This window comes from Amblyomma maculatum, chromosome 4, assembly GCF_055883805.1.
Source record: "Amblyomma maculatum isolate TAMU_Amacu chromosome 4, ASM5588380v1, whole genome shotgun sequence".
In the NCBI taxonomy this organism is placed as follows: Eukaryota; Metazoa; Arthropoda; class Arachnida; order Ixodida; family Ixodidae; genus Amblyomma; species Amblyomma maculatum.
In genome coordinates this window covers 169,159,094-169,175,341 of record NC_139347.1, presented here as the reverse complement: position 1 = coordinate 169,175,341, position 16,248 = coordinate 169,159,094, and positions in this window count along the sequence as shown.

Below are 16,248 nucleotides of genomic sequence, written 5' to 3'. Positions count from 1 at the left end.
CTCTTCTGCAGTCTCTGTAAGGGAAGTAGATAAGTTTTGTACGTTTGTCCCCAAGATTCACAGCAGTAGCTGATGTGGCAGTGAAATAACGAAAAATACAGGGAACGTAGTATGGTGTACGGGAAAAACCTTTTCGCCTTGGTAAGCGCGTAACAACTGAAAGCTAGCTTTTTAGATAGCTTATCTATCTGCTCTTGCCAGTGCAAGTGTTGGTCAAAGATGATACCAAGGTATTTGAAAGAACAAACTTGCTGAACACAATCGTTGTTTAGAGATATGTGAATCGTACTAGGGTCAATGTTTCTTCTCTTGGAGTGGAATACTACATATTTAGTTTTATCTACATTTATTGTTAGTTTATTAGCACGAAACCATTCTGAAACATTAAACAGTTCGGACGTTATCGTATTTTCTAGGCCCAAGAGTGACTTAGATGTGAACAAAAGAGCAGTGTCATCTGCATACATAAAGACTTTTGAAAATTGAACGGCCTGCGGTAGGTCGTTCACGAAAATGGAAAACAAAACAGGACCCAATACAGATCCTTGCGGGACCCCGCAAGTCACGGGTAGTAGTGCGGAGTGTCTGTCATTAAGCACTACTTTTTGTTTTCTAGCGGAAAGGTAGCTATCAAAAAACTGGAGAGAGGCATTAGCAATACCACACGATTTTAATTTTTCCAATAACTCTGAGTGACAGACGCACTCAAATGCCTTTTTTATGTCGAGGAATATTACTATTGCAACTTGATTTCTGTGAAGAGCAGTGTTAATATGGTGAGAAAGTGATGTGACAGCAGTGGTTGTTGATTTGGCTGAGATAAAGCCATGCTGCTCAGCACAGATTACATTATTATCAAGCAGAAACTTGTTCAATTGTAAGGGTATTAATTTTTCAAAGACAGTATTGATTATGCTAAGCACAGATATGGGTCTGTAACTACTGGGGTCATTGGGATCTCCTGTCTTGTAGACTGGCACAACTTTCGCAATCTTCAAGCTTATTGGATACTGAGAGCTAACCATCGCATGGTTAATTATGTTGCATAAGGGGGTGCAAAGAATGTCGATATTGTCTTTTAACACCTTCGATGGTATTCCGTCATAACCACAAGCTTTGTTTTCTCGCAGATTTTTAACTACTGACCTCATTTCTTCTTCAGTTATCTCCCGGAAAGCGAAGGTATCATTTGTTGCAATAGGTCTTCCTAGGTGAGGCGTTGTTGAAGGAAAGCCATTAACCAGTTTTCTTCCTCGATCGACGAAATTATTATTGAAGGTATCAGCCATCTCCTCTGAGATTAAGTCTGGAAGGATATGTTCTTTTTTCTTTAATCCAACAACATCGCTCACAATTCCCCATATCTTTTTGGAATTTCCTTCCTGTCTCATAATTAGATTAGTGTAGTATTGTTTCTTTGAGTTCCTCATCATGGCGACCGATTTGTTTCTGTAGCATCGAAACTGTTCCCGGTAATACCTATTAGTCCGATTGTTTTTCCACTTATGATAGTATGAATCTTTCTTTTTCAAGACTTCAAGTATAGCTTTTGTCATCCAAGGGCATATACCATGGTCGTAGTTACGCCTAGTGTATGTGTAAGTGGATCGGTCAATGACGTCTGTGATTTTCCTTACCAGGTATTGATACTCAATATCTATGTCATCATCATGCACGCCTTCGAAATCAGTGCACTGAAGCAGCGATCGCACTTGAGCGTAATCGATTCGGGTGGTACGTTTTTTAAACTGCTTGGGAGGATAAAGCAAAGGGTCACAGGGATAAAGAATAAAGATGGGATTGTGGTCTGAGATGGCAATGTCGCACACACCAGCAAACACATTTATGTCCTTGTTGCAAAGCACATGGTCAATCAGAGAGGCGGATTGGTTAGTGACTCGAGTTGGCTCATCTATAACATTTGTCAAGTTAAAGGACTGTATTAGCAAGAGGTAATCACGGCAATCATCTTTCAACAAATCAATGTTGAAATCACCACAGACAATCAAAGACGATTTACCCGTCGCAAGTGATAATAGCGTAGTTTCCATTACGGAATAGAATTTGTTTAGACAAGCGCTAGGTGGGCGGTAAACAACACCTATAATGATGCCACACTTCATTTCAATGAACAGTGTTTCAACTACACCTGCTTCATAACTAGCATTGCATTTACAGCAGTAGTCGGTCCCTTTTCGAACAAAAAGTGCGAGGCCACCACCACGTGATACAATATCCCGCGGTCGCGAGAGGAAATTGTACCCAGGAATTTCAACAGTTTCACCTTGCTTGAGCCATGTTTCTGTCAGCGCAATAACATCAAAACGATACGAGTAATGTGACAGATAAGCAACCAAATGATCGAGGTTTTTCCTAGCACTCCGGATGTTGCAGTGTAACACAGATACCTGACCGCGCCCAAGCCATTTGTTTTCGATTTGAGCAGAAGTGTAAGTCATTCGGAGATACAGCGATTACAGGGTAGCCTATTTATTACTGTACCTGGGCGAGGTCAGCCATTCGCGTCACCTGCAGTACGTGCGAGTTGTCTGTCTTGCGCATCAAGATTTTACCTTCTATGACCCAGGCATACTTCCAACCCTTCTCTTTTTTTGCCTTCAAAGCGTGGCCCAGCAGCGCTTTTTTTGCCGGGCACAAATGCTCGTTTACATAGACTGGTGAACTCTTTTCTTCTGAGCTGTTGAAACCCAGGTGAAATGTGTTTAGTCTTTGTTTTTTGGCAGCTTTCAGCATTTTGTCTCTAGCGGCACGGGAATGAAATTTGACCACCACATTTGACTCTTTTTTGTCCATCGATGGCACTCGGTGAACGACATCAATGTCACTCTCACTGATTTCAATTTGCAAATGGCGTGATATATCTGTCAAAGTAGCGACAAGGTTTTCACCCTGGACTACAGGAAGCCCCTTGATTTCCAGATTACTTCTCCTGCTGTACTGCTGCAAGTCAATCACCTCTTTCTTCACGTCTTCTAGTTCTTTTGAGAGGCGATCGTTGTCTTTCTTTATTTCTACGCTTTCAGCTTTCACATATTTCAGTTCCTTTTTCATTTCAGCTATTTCTGCCTTAAGCTCCTCAAAAATTGTGTTAATGAACTCCATGGATTTCCGCACTGGCTCAAGCTCATCTTCAATTACCTTTTTGAGGGCCTCTTTCAGCTCTAGCTGATTTGTCTCAAAATGTGCTGACATGTCAGCAAGTGCTTTCACGACTTCCTTTATAGTCGAAGGTGCCTTGTCTCCCATAATATCATGTACAGACAGACGGAGCAGTCCAAGAGCCGCTATATAGCAACAAGCACCTTAAGTAAAAGAAGGCTCACACACGTACCTGCACAGAATGAAGCAGGCAGTTAGTTGCAGCTCAACGTTACGGCGTCCTGGACTGCTCCGGAATGGTGCTGAGGGTGGGCTAGACAGCGGATTTTATAGCCTTCCTGTGACGTCGATGGCCCTTCGAGCTGCGCAAGCGCAGCTGACTGCCGGATGATAAAGTGTCGCCGACGGCCCTCCAACAGTCCAACAGCAAAGCGCAGGCACAACAGGTATCTGGCAGACGCAGCACGTGGACGCTCGATGTAGGCAATAAGCAGGATTTCAGACGATGGCTTGAGGATTTTTTTCCCGATGACAGGCTGCACAGAATGAAGCAGGCAGTTAGTTGCAGCTCAACGTTACGGCGTCCTGGACTGCTCCGGAATGGTGCTGAGGGTGGGCTAGACAGCGGATTTTATAGCCTTCCTGTGACGTCGATGGCCCTTCGAGCTGCGCAAGCGCAGCTGACTGCCGGATGATAAAGTGTCGCCGACGGCCCTCCAACAGTCCAACAGCAAAGCGCAGGCACAACAGGTATCTGGCAGACGCAGCACGTGGACGCTCGATGTAGGCAATAAGCAGGATTTCAGACGATGGCTTGAGGATTTTTTTCCCGATGACAGGCTGCACAGAATGAAGCAGGCAGTTAGTTGCAGCTCAACGTTACGGCGTCCTGGACTGCTCCGGAATGGTGGAGGTATTCAACCCCTGCCCACGTGCCCTTGCTTTCTCGCCTTTTGTAGTCAGTATTTAGCTTTCGGGTATCGTCGGAGCCATGGGCATATACTCGCATTTAGCAAGATTCGTGTGCCATTCGTGGGCAGTGAATAGTGGGGTGTAATGAGTATAACCGGAGAAATAGCACGAGTACGGAGGTGCACGACCCAGGCTAGACACCATGGGACCAACGTTTATCAGGCAAACACGTAGTAATCTCGATTTTAGCGAAGAAAGTGCTTGAAGAGGACGCGGCGCCGTGATGACCCCAGCCGTTGGCGTATTCAAAAGGAAAAAAACAAACAGTCTGCGCCCTGTAGACACGACGTTCGCATCTTTACGATGTATATGTATAATTATTGCGATGGTGTATCATCCCAGCTCTCATTTGCCTGAGAAAGTGTGACAGATACTACGCCTTTCCTTTCCTGTAAACAAATTATATTTATATGTAGCACTGCAACGAACACCGATGAGAGACAAGCGGAGAGAAGCAAATGATAGGAGAGAAAAGCTAGGCTTTCGCCATTCTGCTTTTAAGAGACATCTAAAAGACCCTTTAATTTTTTCTAGTCCCACTATATATAGCTACCTTTCAGTAACTTCGTTGCGACCATTTCTTCAAGAAATATTCAAGTTCCAAACCCCACACGAATCAGTTAGGTTGAGGAGCCCTTCGTCCTATGTGTTTTTCCGTATGCGTTAATACAGACAAACTCATGCGTTGATCGCTGCGCAGATGTGCACCCTCCGCGAGGCACTTCCCGAGTTTGTGCACGGCTGGGTGGTCTTCGGCGTGGACATGGCCGACTACGATGGCGCTTGCAACGGCGCCTCCAGGAGCTTGGAGCGTTTGCGCACCATTCGCGAGACGTTCGACGAGTACTTACAGATCGATCACGGCCTGCCGCCCGAGGACGCCTGCTGAGAAGCGTGTTGGCTGCGAGCTTATAGCTGAATGGGACGAGAAACGGGCGCCCTCATCGCATTGCTGTATTTGGACCAACCACGTTAGCTTACAACACAAATATAGCCCCTGCTAGTGTTCACTGCTTAGCTCAACATGACTCGATTCGACTCCTTTTCGTAATACCACCCTCTTAACCTTCTTTGTTTGGTACTTTTAGGAAACGTCATAGCAAAAAAGAGAGACAAACGAAAAAACTATAGCGACAATCTTTTTGTGTGTTTATAACGCTTCGTATAAACGTAAACTTCAAGCCGGTCTGCAAGTTCTCGTCAGAAATTTGATGTACATACATACTAATAACCCCCTCGTTTCTCATAGAGGTTATTAGTGCGCGCGGTTTTGGCATAATTCAGTTCACAAATACTAAAAAGAATGGCTTGTTGCTTAGAAGTTTAGTCTAAAAGATGCTGGCGGAACAATGTAGTAAATATTCGTCGAGCCGATGCCACCCGGACTCAACGAGTGTTCCTTTGCAGGATGCGGCATTAGCGGGACAAGTGAGCCGCTGAGCGCCCTTCCACGCAGGGCGGCATCGCTGGCAAATATCTCTTGTTCCTAGTCAAGTGTGCCGATAATCTAATTAGCATGTTTGAGAAAAGTTTCTTAAGGGAGTTCATTGAGACACAGGACCATTCTTTAAAGAAGAAATATGTCATGCCACTCTGCCTGCGTTATCAGCAGTGACACGGTGTTTATAGGGGCAATAGTCGGCTGACAGGATTGGAAAAATAAAGGTCCTTCCAGTAAACTGAAGTACTTGCCTAAAAGTGCTGTGCCTGCCGAGATTAACCTTTCCATCATCCGCTTTGGTGTCACCCAATTCCAGAACACATGTGAAAAGAATGTTGCAGGCTTCTATAAAGTGGCGTCGCGAGGGGGGTGTGGGGGTGAGGTCCGCACCGGGTGCAGGGCTCAGGTGGGCACAGCTGGGAAGTGACAGGGAGGAAGGGGCGGGGAGCGAAATGAATTATTGTGTAAAGTCGCGAAAAGGCGCGTTTTGGTGATGCTGAGACACTGGTTGTCAAGTGTGATTTTCTCGTAGAATGAATTATTCAGCACAACACCGCCATGATGCTCGCAGTCGTAAGGTCCCTCTATCACATTCCACGCAAGCATTGAGGGCGTATGCACCGTCACACATTATTCTTCAGCCACCAGCGCTAGTTCTCCCTCCCTGGAAGTTTGTACAGTCATACGACAAAAAGCCAGCTGGCAGGCCAACGTCTGCCAACTCGGGATCGTCGCTTCGCCAGAGGTTTGCAGTGCGAGACACTCAGCAGCCTCAAGGGTCCATTGTAGCGTATGTGGAAGCCATAATACAGGGCTGTGTACCAAAAACAGCAATCTACTGTCCATGCAGACCTAGTCTGAATCAGACCTCTACGTTTCAACTTTCGGAACCGCTTACATCCTTCTGCGCTGAGTTCGTGGCAGTTCAGGAGGCACTCTGCTCCGTGGCTACCATAACCATGCACTTCAAGCAGTACGTTTGCTGCGATGTGTCAGCCGTTGCCCCAAAATATGCCAAGACATCCACCAGCTTGCGGCGCGCATCCCGCAGTAAGTACATTGAGTGAGTTCCACGGGACCTGCTGCCCTCCCAAAATCTAGCCAATTTAGCGACCCGCCTCGTGAACCAAGACTCATCAATGCCACGGCTCCTTGAAGTGGACGACGCTACCCTCCTTTTATCAAGAAAGGAACAGCTCCAGTGCTACAGATATGCTCTTATCTTCGTGTGCGGTATCCCTCCCCTGCGGTCTCACCCGTACAGAGGAGGCTGCGCTTAGGAGGATCTGGATCGGTGTTGCCTTCACACCAGCTGTCACTAGTACCTGGTCTCACTTCCGACACTCATATACCCCACTGTGTGTCCGATCTGTAGAAACGACAATGTTGAAGCCGATATTCACCACTTGTTGTGGGACTGCCCACCACTGAAATCAACACGAATCGGGCGCCGGACGATAGCTGGTCATTAATCAGCAAGCAATCATACCTCGTATATCTCTTGGACGCAGGGACCTCATCATCGCTCACTCCTGGACTTCATAAAATCATTCAGCCTTTTTCTTATCATTTATTCACTTATTCACTATCTCATGCCATAACGTACTGATGCCCTGAGGCAATAAATGTCATTACAAAAAACATTCTGTTTCGAGTGCTTGAAAACACATGTCTTAGTTTCTGCCAGAGACTCCACGCCATTTTGATGTTGGACCGGGCCTCTGGAAACATCAGCAGTAACCCGACACCCATGGTAGCGTGTTAGACCACACCCGCCAGTAGCCGCGTCGCCGCATCGCTTCTAATTGTGTATGTGCAGCAGCTCACTCTCTATTTCTTGGCAGTATCTCTCCGGCAGTCTTTTGTCTGGTTCATGTATCTCCTGCGTCTTTCGCGCTCCTCGGCCCAGTCATGCATCCGCCTCATACTTTCAAAACGCCGACAGACATGGGATGCCTGTTCAGTGGAATGACGACTGAGCCCTTCGCGCTGGCTAGAAAAAAATGAGAAGGAGGCAGCGCACCTTTAGCAAGGCCTGGTGCTTGAAAAGGAATGCATCCAAGGGTGCTCACGCAGTGCATTAGGCGGTTCTTACCTTCTTTTTTTTTGAAATAGGCAAAGTCGTTAAAATTAGAAATTATAAAGCATTAAAAAATTTGCCTGGATACGCCCATCCCTTTTTTCGGAAATATCTGCTTTTGAGGGGATGTTTTGCTAATTTATCAGTCGTGCGGCATGATCACTGCGTCCTAGTGTTAGAAAATGCCACTTCATTAGCACTGCGGGGCGAAGTTCACTTCAAAGCAAACCATGAGGACAGAGGAGGTAGAAAGGAAGTTGCGATTCGGTGCCTAAAACGCGGGGATGGGAGGTGGGGGGGGGGGCAGCTCGCGGGCCTCCGTATCGGGTGCGGGTGCCCCTAGCGACGCCACTACTTCTATAAAAACTGAATTTTTATTTTCAGTCTGACCTGGCCTCAATGGACGACAAGGAGTTTATTGAATACAATGCGGCTGTATTGAACCTAGCCGCGCCCCTGTACCATGTGGCATCCATTCAATACTGGGTGACCTACTTCTGGCTCGCTATGGAAGCGTTCTTCGAGCCATGCTCGATGACTCAGCCACCGTAACATTATGCGTTACCTGGGTGTGTTTTGTCCTCAATTGAACTGCTGTTCATTAATTCTAACCTAGAGCGGGAGGTTTTCATAGTTTGGTGTGCAGCGACACGTAAACTACAGCAGCAGCAATTCGGAGCAATGCAAGTGAACACAGCTGTGGTCTTGTATGCATATCTACTTCTCTCGTTGATTTTTTGTCTGCTTGATATGTTTTTCAGTTGTTTTGTGCACTTCAATTTATATCTCATTTTCGCACTCCATTATGTGATCTACTGACGTTATTTTGCTTTCTTTTTCTTGCCACGTTTTGTTTTACTTGTCTTATATTTACGGTTTGACATTACACTGAGTTCTCTTGTACTGTTTGAGTTTTATCTCATTTTCTTTGGATCAAACATGGGACTAAATGCACAGGCCTTATGTCTGTATGCTCCTATAGTTATTTTATATTTGCTTACTCTTAGTTGTGCCCCTTTCTTCATGCAAACTTTAATGTTCAATTCAAATTTAACCGAGATTCTCTCTAAACAAATCGTGTGAAAATAGGTATTGTCTCATTTTCGAAATATATGTTTTAGGCCTTCGATGTCAATTGCTCTTTTTGTCTTTGTGAAATATGGTTTTTCAAAACTTATCACTTATTTCTGTAATGAGTCATGTGATGAAATTGCCGGTACTTTTGGCATGTGTTCTTATTATTTTCATCAAGTCAATATATGTGATCTGTCAGTCGTGTTCATTTTCCTTTTAGAATTTCTAAGGCAGCTTAAAGCTAATCGCATTTTTCAATGCATAGCATGCCAAGGAATATTGGCAATGCTACTGCGTTCGCTTTGTGCTAGTGTTTATTACTCTGTTCATGTTAAGTTTCAATTGTTCTTAGTTAACTGAATTTTCATACAAATATAGTAGTTCTACTATATCTCATCTTTCCAGAACATACAAAGGGCAAATTATTAAGCAATGCAAAATAAAAAATAGGATCGCAACATAGATGTCAGAAAAGAGAGAGCATAATGATGCACAAGGTAATGAAAATTGAGTTTGTCGCTCCCATTAAACACCTGCATAGCTTTGCTGTACACGACCCCTTCTCGCCTTTTTTTTTGTTTTTTGCTGATTTTTCTTTCTGCAGACGCTCATTTTTCCCATTATTTCATTTTATATTAGTTTAAGCCAGTTGCGTTTCTGGCGGTGCGGGCTGGGCAACGTTATGTTTCTTTTGTTGTTATTTGCCCATGGTAACTTTAGTTCATTTTTCATACATTGAAATGTACATGTGAAGGCATATTTAACCTAACGGCATTTACAGCTCTCAAAAAGGAGAGCGTGTTTTTTCTTTTTGTTTAATGCATACTCTATTTAATGTTATTCCAGGGAAGAATGCGATAATCATTATTTCCCAGCAGCGAAATAAATGCTCTGCGACAAGGGCATGTTTGGAATTGGTGCACCCAACCACAGTTTCTGGCTGTAGAACCGCCATGTTCTGCCATTACCGACATTGAGTCCTTTCTACAAACAAAACAGCACATTTATTGTTACAAATCTTAAATTGTAATCTCATCTGTCTAGTATTTCAAAATCCATTACGTGACCTTATTCTGTGTTCTAAATCTGTCACCGCAGTCATTATCAAAGTTTTCAAAACTGCTGTGATTTCGTTGTACTCCTTATGTTGATTTAATTACTGAGAACGTTTTATCTATTGTGTTATCCTGACTTATGCTTTGTATAAATGCTTTGTTGATATCTAATTCTGTCTTCCTCATAAATTGTCATTTAGTTTTTTGCCGCTGCCAAGACATGTAATGGTTTCCTCCCTTACGGAAATCCCATATCTGCTCTAGATATGGAACATATGCTGCCAGATACAAATATATCAGGCAGCAAATAAGACCTTATCTGGGCCAGATAAGGTCATAAATGTGCAAAATGTTGCCCTTATATGGCTCAGATTTGGCCATATCATGCAACATATAATCCATATCTGAACGGGTGACGGGACCTTATATGGCTTGATCAGGGGCATATATGGTATCCTCGCGACCTTATGTGGCCTGATAAAGGGCATATATGGCATCGTCATGACCTTATATAGACAGATCAGGGCCATATGCTTGGCATCAACAGGACTTTATATAACCTCATCGGGGCCTTAATTATGTACGCGCCATAGTGATTGTATATTAGCAATATATGGCTTTCGTCCACCTTCTGCAAATATTCAATATTGGCATCTTGTGGTCGAGCTTCAATTTTTCTACACTCAGCATGGCCTGCATGCTTAGTGTTAATTGTATCCAATTTAGAAAATAGCTACGACTCCTAATATTTCAAATATTCTGCAGATTTCGCTGCACTATAATTATTACACCATGTGTTCCTTAATCTAGGAAGGCGCTGGGTTATGGCTACATGCTCTTCTTTCCGTCTACTAACTCGCATTTTCATTTAAAATGCGGCGGCAGTCCGGTGCACAAGCGCATGGTCGGTTAAGTTGAGCGATTCAAAATATCAAGAAAATGATGGCAGTTCAGTATACGGCCCCCTCCGAGCTGTCTAGACGGTGACTCACCCTCAGAGATAGCTGGCCGTTGCTACGTGGAGGGCCGCACTGGCTAGGCAGTGACTCCTCCTCTCCCGCGTTCCCCTCTTCCCTCTCAAACAGCGGCGGCCCCTGCGTCGCGGGCTCGCATTTCATCTCTCCTCCTCGCTGCCACGCTCTATACCGCGTAGGCTGCGAACTCTCCGTTTTGTGTGCTTGCTTCTTTCCCCTCCCCCTTTCAACTCCGTGTGCCTAAGCACTTGTCTCGTTCCTTTCGCGGTGGCAAACATCGGAGTTCGGTGCGGCTGGCGGGCGTGCTGCATGTTGTGTATGCTGGTGTGTGTGTGTGCCAGCGCCTGTTCGCTATTAGCTGTGTGCATGTAACAGAAATGCGACAGCACACCTAGCTTCAGTCTGACTGTCGGCACAGAGGAAATACTGTGCCCCACTGCGGGTGGAAGCTGCCTCCCCAGCCTTGGCAGCGAACCTGATGGTCGATTGAGCTTTTCGAGGCTTCTGCCCTGGGTGGCCCGGCCAAATCTTCACCATTGAGTCGGATCACACCCTCATCGTGCCGCCTCATCGCGCCCGAGCACCAAAACCGTGAGCATGAGACTTCTTGTCGGGAACTAGCACTTGCCAGCCTCAGGATATTGTTCGCTTTATTATTTTGATGGAAAAATTTTCCAATCAATAAATTGGATGGTAATTGCCAGTATGTGATATTTTTTCGTACGTTTCGTTGCTAATTTGTCTTTCGCTCCAGCAATTTTAACAAATTTCAGTGGGTGGATAGGGCCCTTCGTTGTTTATTATTATTATTATTATTTGCACTACCTAAGTAGCTTCATGCTTGATTTGGTTTAGGGGCAGAGCTGTCGCTGTCATGACAAATGCCATCGGACATGCTTTTTTCTTTGTTTTCTCTCTTAATTTCGAAAGCAACCACGAGTTGGGCGCGTTCGCTCATTTTGCACGGCAGTCTCTGCTTAAGGTAACACCAGTACTTCCTGACAGCCTATATGTACTTTGCTAAGGTTTAGGTTTAGGTATTATCAGCAGTCCCAGCAGTGTGTGTTTTATCGCCCTGCGGTTTAACGGTACCTTTTCCGGATATCGACAAACCTTTAAATTCCCTTTGAATAGTCTAGTTCAATTATTAGCCTTTTCTTTTATTTAGCTTCGCAAGTAAACTAGCTCAAACTAAAAGCATTTACTGCTTAAAGCTCTGTGTGTAAAAGAGTAGAATAAAAATGTAATATCTAATTTAATAGGTTAATGTTTTTCACTTTAGCTTCTCGTGTAGACATTATTCTGTTCAGATATCCCATTAGTTTGTTATAGTATCGCGCCTAAATGAGTAGAATCTCAATATTTACTAACGGATGAGCATGTCTTTGACCCTCGGTATACACACGTAATTCAGGCCCGTCTTTGAGCGATCCCATATAGGCAGGGAAAAAGGAAAACCTGTGGTTTCAAAGCTGTTTTCCTGTAAAGTTTGAAATAAAAGGGGAAATTCAGGTTTCCCTTGGCAAACTTGATTGAGCGTGCGTTTAGCTGGAATACTGAAGTTGTCTTGTGTGTTGTAATAAAGTGTTATGTCGATATGCAAATATATAGACCTATAGTTCAAAACCTACATGCCATGCGGGCTAGATCTTTAAATCAGGAATTGGGTCGATAAGGCATATCTGACCAGATATGCCTTATCTGGTACTCGAAATCAGGAAATGGGCAGATCAGGCATATACAACCAGATATGCCTTATCTGGTACTCGAAATCAGGAATTGGGCAGATATGCCTTATCTGGCCAAGATCTGTCCTAATATACCATATCTGCCCGATTCCTGATATACCTGATCTGGATTTCTTTTATAAGTCCAGATATGGCATTTCCGTAAGGGCTGGGCCTTTATCAAGCTGACTGTACAGCGTTTAGCCCAGGCGACCATCCATTTTCTAGCTGAAAAATAAAATTTGATTTCATTTGATATGCAAAATAAAAAAGCGAAAAACAATAAAGAGCAGATGTCTTCATACCTTACGCGTTCTCGTATGCAAAACAAAACAGTGATGAACAAATAGCCCAGACGTTTTCATACACTGCTCGAAGGAACTGCATAGAGGGAAAACAGAAATGCAGCATTTCGACATACTGAAGTGTTTCTGTAGAATAATTAGGTATTGATGAAGATTATCAGCAAAGCCTAATTTGTGCTACCGAAACTAAATAACAGCCAATAAAATAGTTTCGTTTGATTTATCGAGTTTAGCATTCTATAGAAACTCAGGCTTGTATTAAGTGACACGCTGTAGTGTAAGGCACTCAAAAATTTCACCCACCTGAGGTTCTTTAATGTGCAACTGACATCGCACAGCACACAGACGCCTAGATGTTTGCGTCCATTGAAAAGCTGCCGCCGCCGCCCGGATTCGATTCCGCATCATTGAGGACAGCAGTCGAGCGAGCTAAACACCGCACCACCCTGCCAGATACCAATGTTAAGGATTAATACAAACCTTTATATTAGGGCCACACAAGTAATATTTTTTTTTTCCAATTTCGCATGCCTTACGAAAAGCGAGAAAAGAATCTTGTTATTTTTCTTGAGAATTTTCAGTTTTTTCCGAGCCTTCCCATTTCTATAGCAACGACCTCATCTTCGCCAGTGCCGAACTTGGTCTTTCTGAAAACGCACTCTTTTTTTACAGCTAACCTTCAATTGCACATCGCTCACATCAAGCTTTCCATTAAGCCCGACAATGGTCGCCCCATGCACCAAAACCTCCCCTTTCATGAATCGGTGTTACTCATGTTGGCGAGAGGGGCCGATCTGTTGAAGGATCTAGAGACCTACACAGCGGCTATACAATACCCGTGCGCATGATGGCGTCCTCCGAAAGAGTGTCCATTGTCTTTATTGGGGCTCTCATTCCCCACACTGTTTATTTTAGTCGAGGAGGATTTCGATGCCGCCCTCAAAAACCTCAAGCTCCTGCTTGACCCGCTTTTCGTGACTGGCCATCGCGCACGTCAGCATTAGTGCTCTAGCGCCACTGTTAACTGACAGAGTGCACTGCACCTATCTGTCGCCGCACGCTGCCGACGAGTGGTCGTCGCTGTGGTGCCAGCACATCTTAGTAATGACTGCCCTTTTAGAGCGCAGCTCTTTGGCGCCCGTTCCTGGGTTTCGCGGCGGCGGCGGCGTCGTCGGCTTCGTAATCAATTCCGCCCCCTTTCAGCTCATCAGTGCGAGCCGGCTCTACGGCAACCGGAGCCTCGCAGGAAGAGGGGGGTTGTGTACACTCAGCGGCGAACGATGGGGGCAGGAGCGCGCGCTGCAACCAGAGAACACGAAAAAGAGGGGGGGGGGGGGGTGCCGGAGGTAGCGCTAGCGAATCAAGACAAGGTGCTGCGTAGAACACCGTCGCCGCCATGCAGAAAGAGGAGACCACCCCACCCCTCTTTCTGAGTAGCGACGAGGGTAATGCCGAAACGCCGGCTCGCGGATCACGTTGCGTGCATACCGTTCTCACTCGCTTCACTCGCTAGTGGCATATCAGTCAGTGGCTGATATCTGTTCGTCGCGCAAATTTCCTGTGGATTCACCTGCTGCCTCCCGCAACCTGCCGGTAACTAAGTTGTTCTCTTCATTTCTCTGACCACAAAGCTTCTTTCATGACAGCCAAGAACTGTTAGTGGAGTGTTTCTTGAAGGAATACGTGTTAAAAATTAAAAAAAAGTTCTGTAATTGTACATACGTATCTTGCTGGAAATCTTTACCTCAATTTATCGAAACGGTGAAACAGCTGACGAGCTGCGCTCAAATTTCGCATTAGGAAGTAACGAAATCCTGGGCAACTTTTTTCCTGTTTCAGTTCCAAAAACGAATATTATCGTGAGCAAATCCTGAAGCACTCTCTTCAATTATGAATGCCACATATTATTTGTAGTACTCTTGCTTGAGGTACTATTAGAAAATGCTCTTTTTACACTATAAAACTTACCTTGCAGTTGGCTTTTAAGATCTTGCTCCTAAATTTACTTTGTATTGCCAGGATACGTACTAAATTAGTATGAAAGTATTCAGGGCACGTTTTTTGTATTTTCAAACTGTAGTTTAGCCTTTACAGACTCTTCAAAGACAACTAGGCCTTTAAAAGGTGAGGAGAGTTTTCTTCACCTGCAAAGCTTCAAAGAATGATAAGTTCCACACTATACACCTGAAGGGACCAGGCGACTACTAAAGGTGTACATTGTTCTTTTTTTGTCCTTTGCATGTGTTTTGTGTCCATGTTTTCTGCGTTGAAGTAGACTTTCTTTGCGATAACTTTTGAGATAGTTAAAAGATCGTGGACTGACCTACAGTGCACTGAGAACATTATACTGGTAGGGCTGACTTGTCAAGGTCTAGTAAGCACGTTTGAGGATGCGGTGTCTGCACTCATGGTGTCTACAGTTGTGGCTTACGTGGGCTTGTGAGAACGCAACATTGTGGGAGTTGAGGCGCAGCAAACGCTACCATTTTTGAGCCTGGGAAGTGTCCAGATAACAGACAAATGAGCACGCTACTTTCGCCCCTATTTGCCCCTACTATAAGCAGAAAAATGAGAAGTAGGCAAAGAACGCCGACATATCGCCCCGCTCATCGTCAAGCCCCTCAGTCGACTCATCCACAGCCCCATACGCATTTCGCCTTTTCGCCTCTTACAGTGCACGCGTTTTGTTCCCTCCCCAGGCTCCTACGCAGCAGTAGCACGAATATGTTTCCAGCTTCAGCACAGTCGCGTGCTCGTCACCTCGTCAGTCCCCGACGCGTCCGATTCCCATACCCTGCTAAGCTAGCTCCAATCTCCAATCTTCTCCACAGTCATTCGTCTTCCAGATACATAACCTGAAGGTGACCCTAGCAAAAATGAAGTGAGAAACGGCACCTGGACGGTTGGTTGGTTGTACAACTTTTAATTCCATCGAAAATGGGCGTCCTCTTCCCCGCCCCCGGCACGCGTTCCGGGGAAGATGAGGAGTTCTGCGCCCGCGGATTAGACGGAGGGTGGGGTGCTGGATTGCAGGGCCCGCATTTCGCAGCAGGGAATCCCAGGCTACTCTACTTGTAATATTGTGTCATATCCCTGGAGATTGTGGGAGATTTGGGAGTGCACCTGGAAGGGATCAAATCACAGTCAAAGTACTTGCCAATCTCCCTGATTCAGCATACTGCACACTTCTCGTTTACATCAATTGCATTTTGCTTGGGGAAGTACCACTCCCAATTGATTGCAAGACGGCGCTGGTCACTTTCATTCCCAAAACTAATATAGTCATTCATACAGAAAACCTCAGTCCCATCTCCCTTGCTGCTTGTGTGGAAAATAACGGAGACGATGGTGCGAGAAAGGTGAGTTTCTTGAGAGCAAAAATGTTTTTGCAGGCACCCTCTTCGTGTTCCACCCACACCGGTCTGCACAGGATCATCATCATCATCATCAGCCTGATTATACCCACTGCAGGGCGAAGGCCTCTCCCATATTTCTCCACT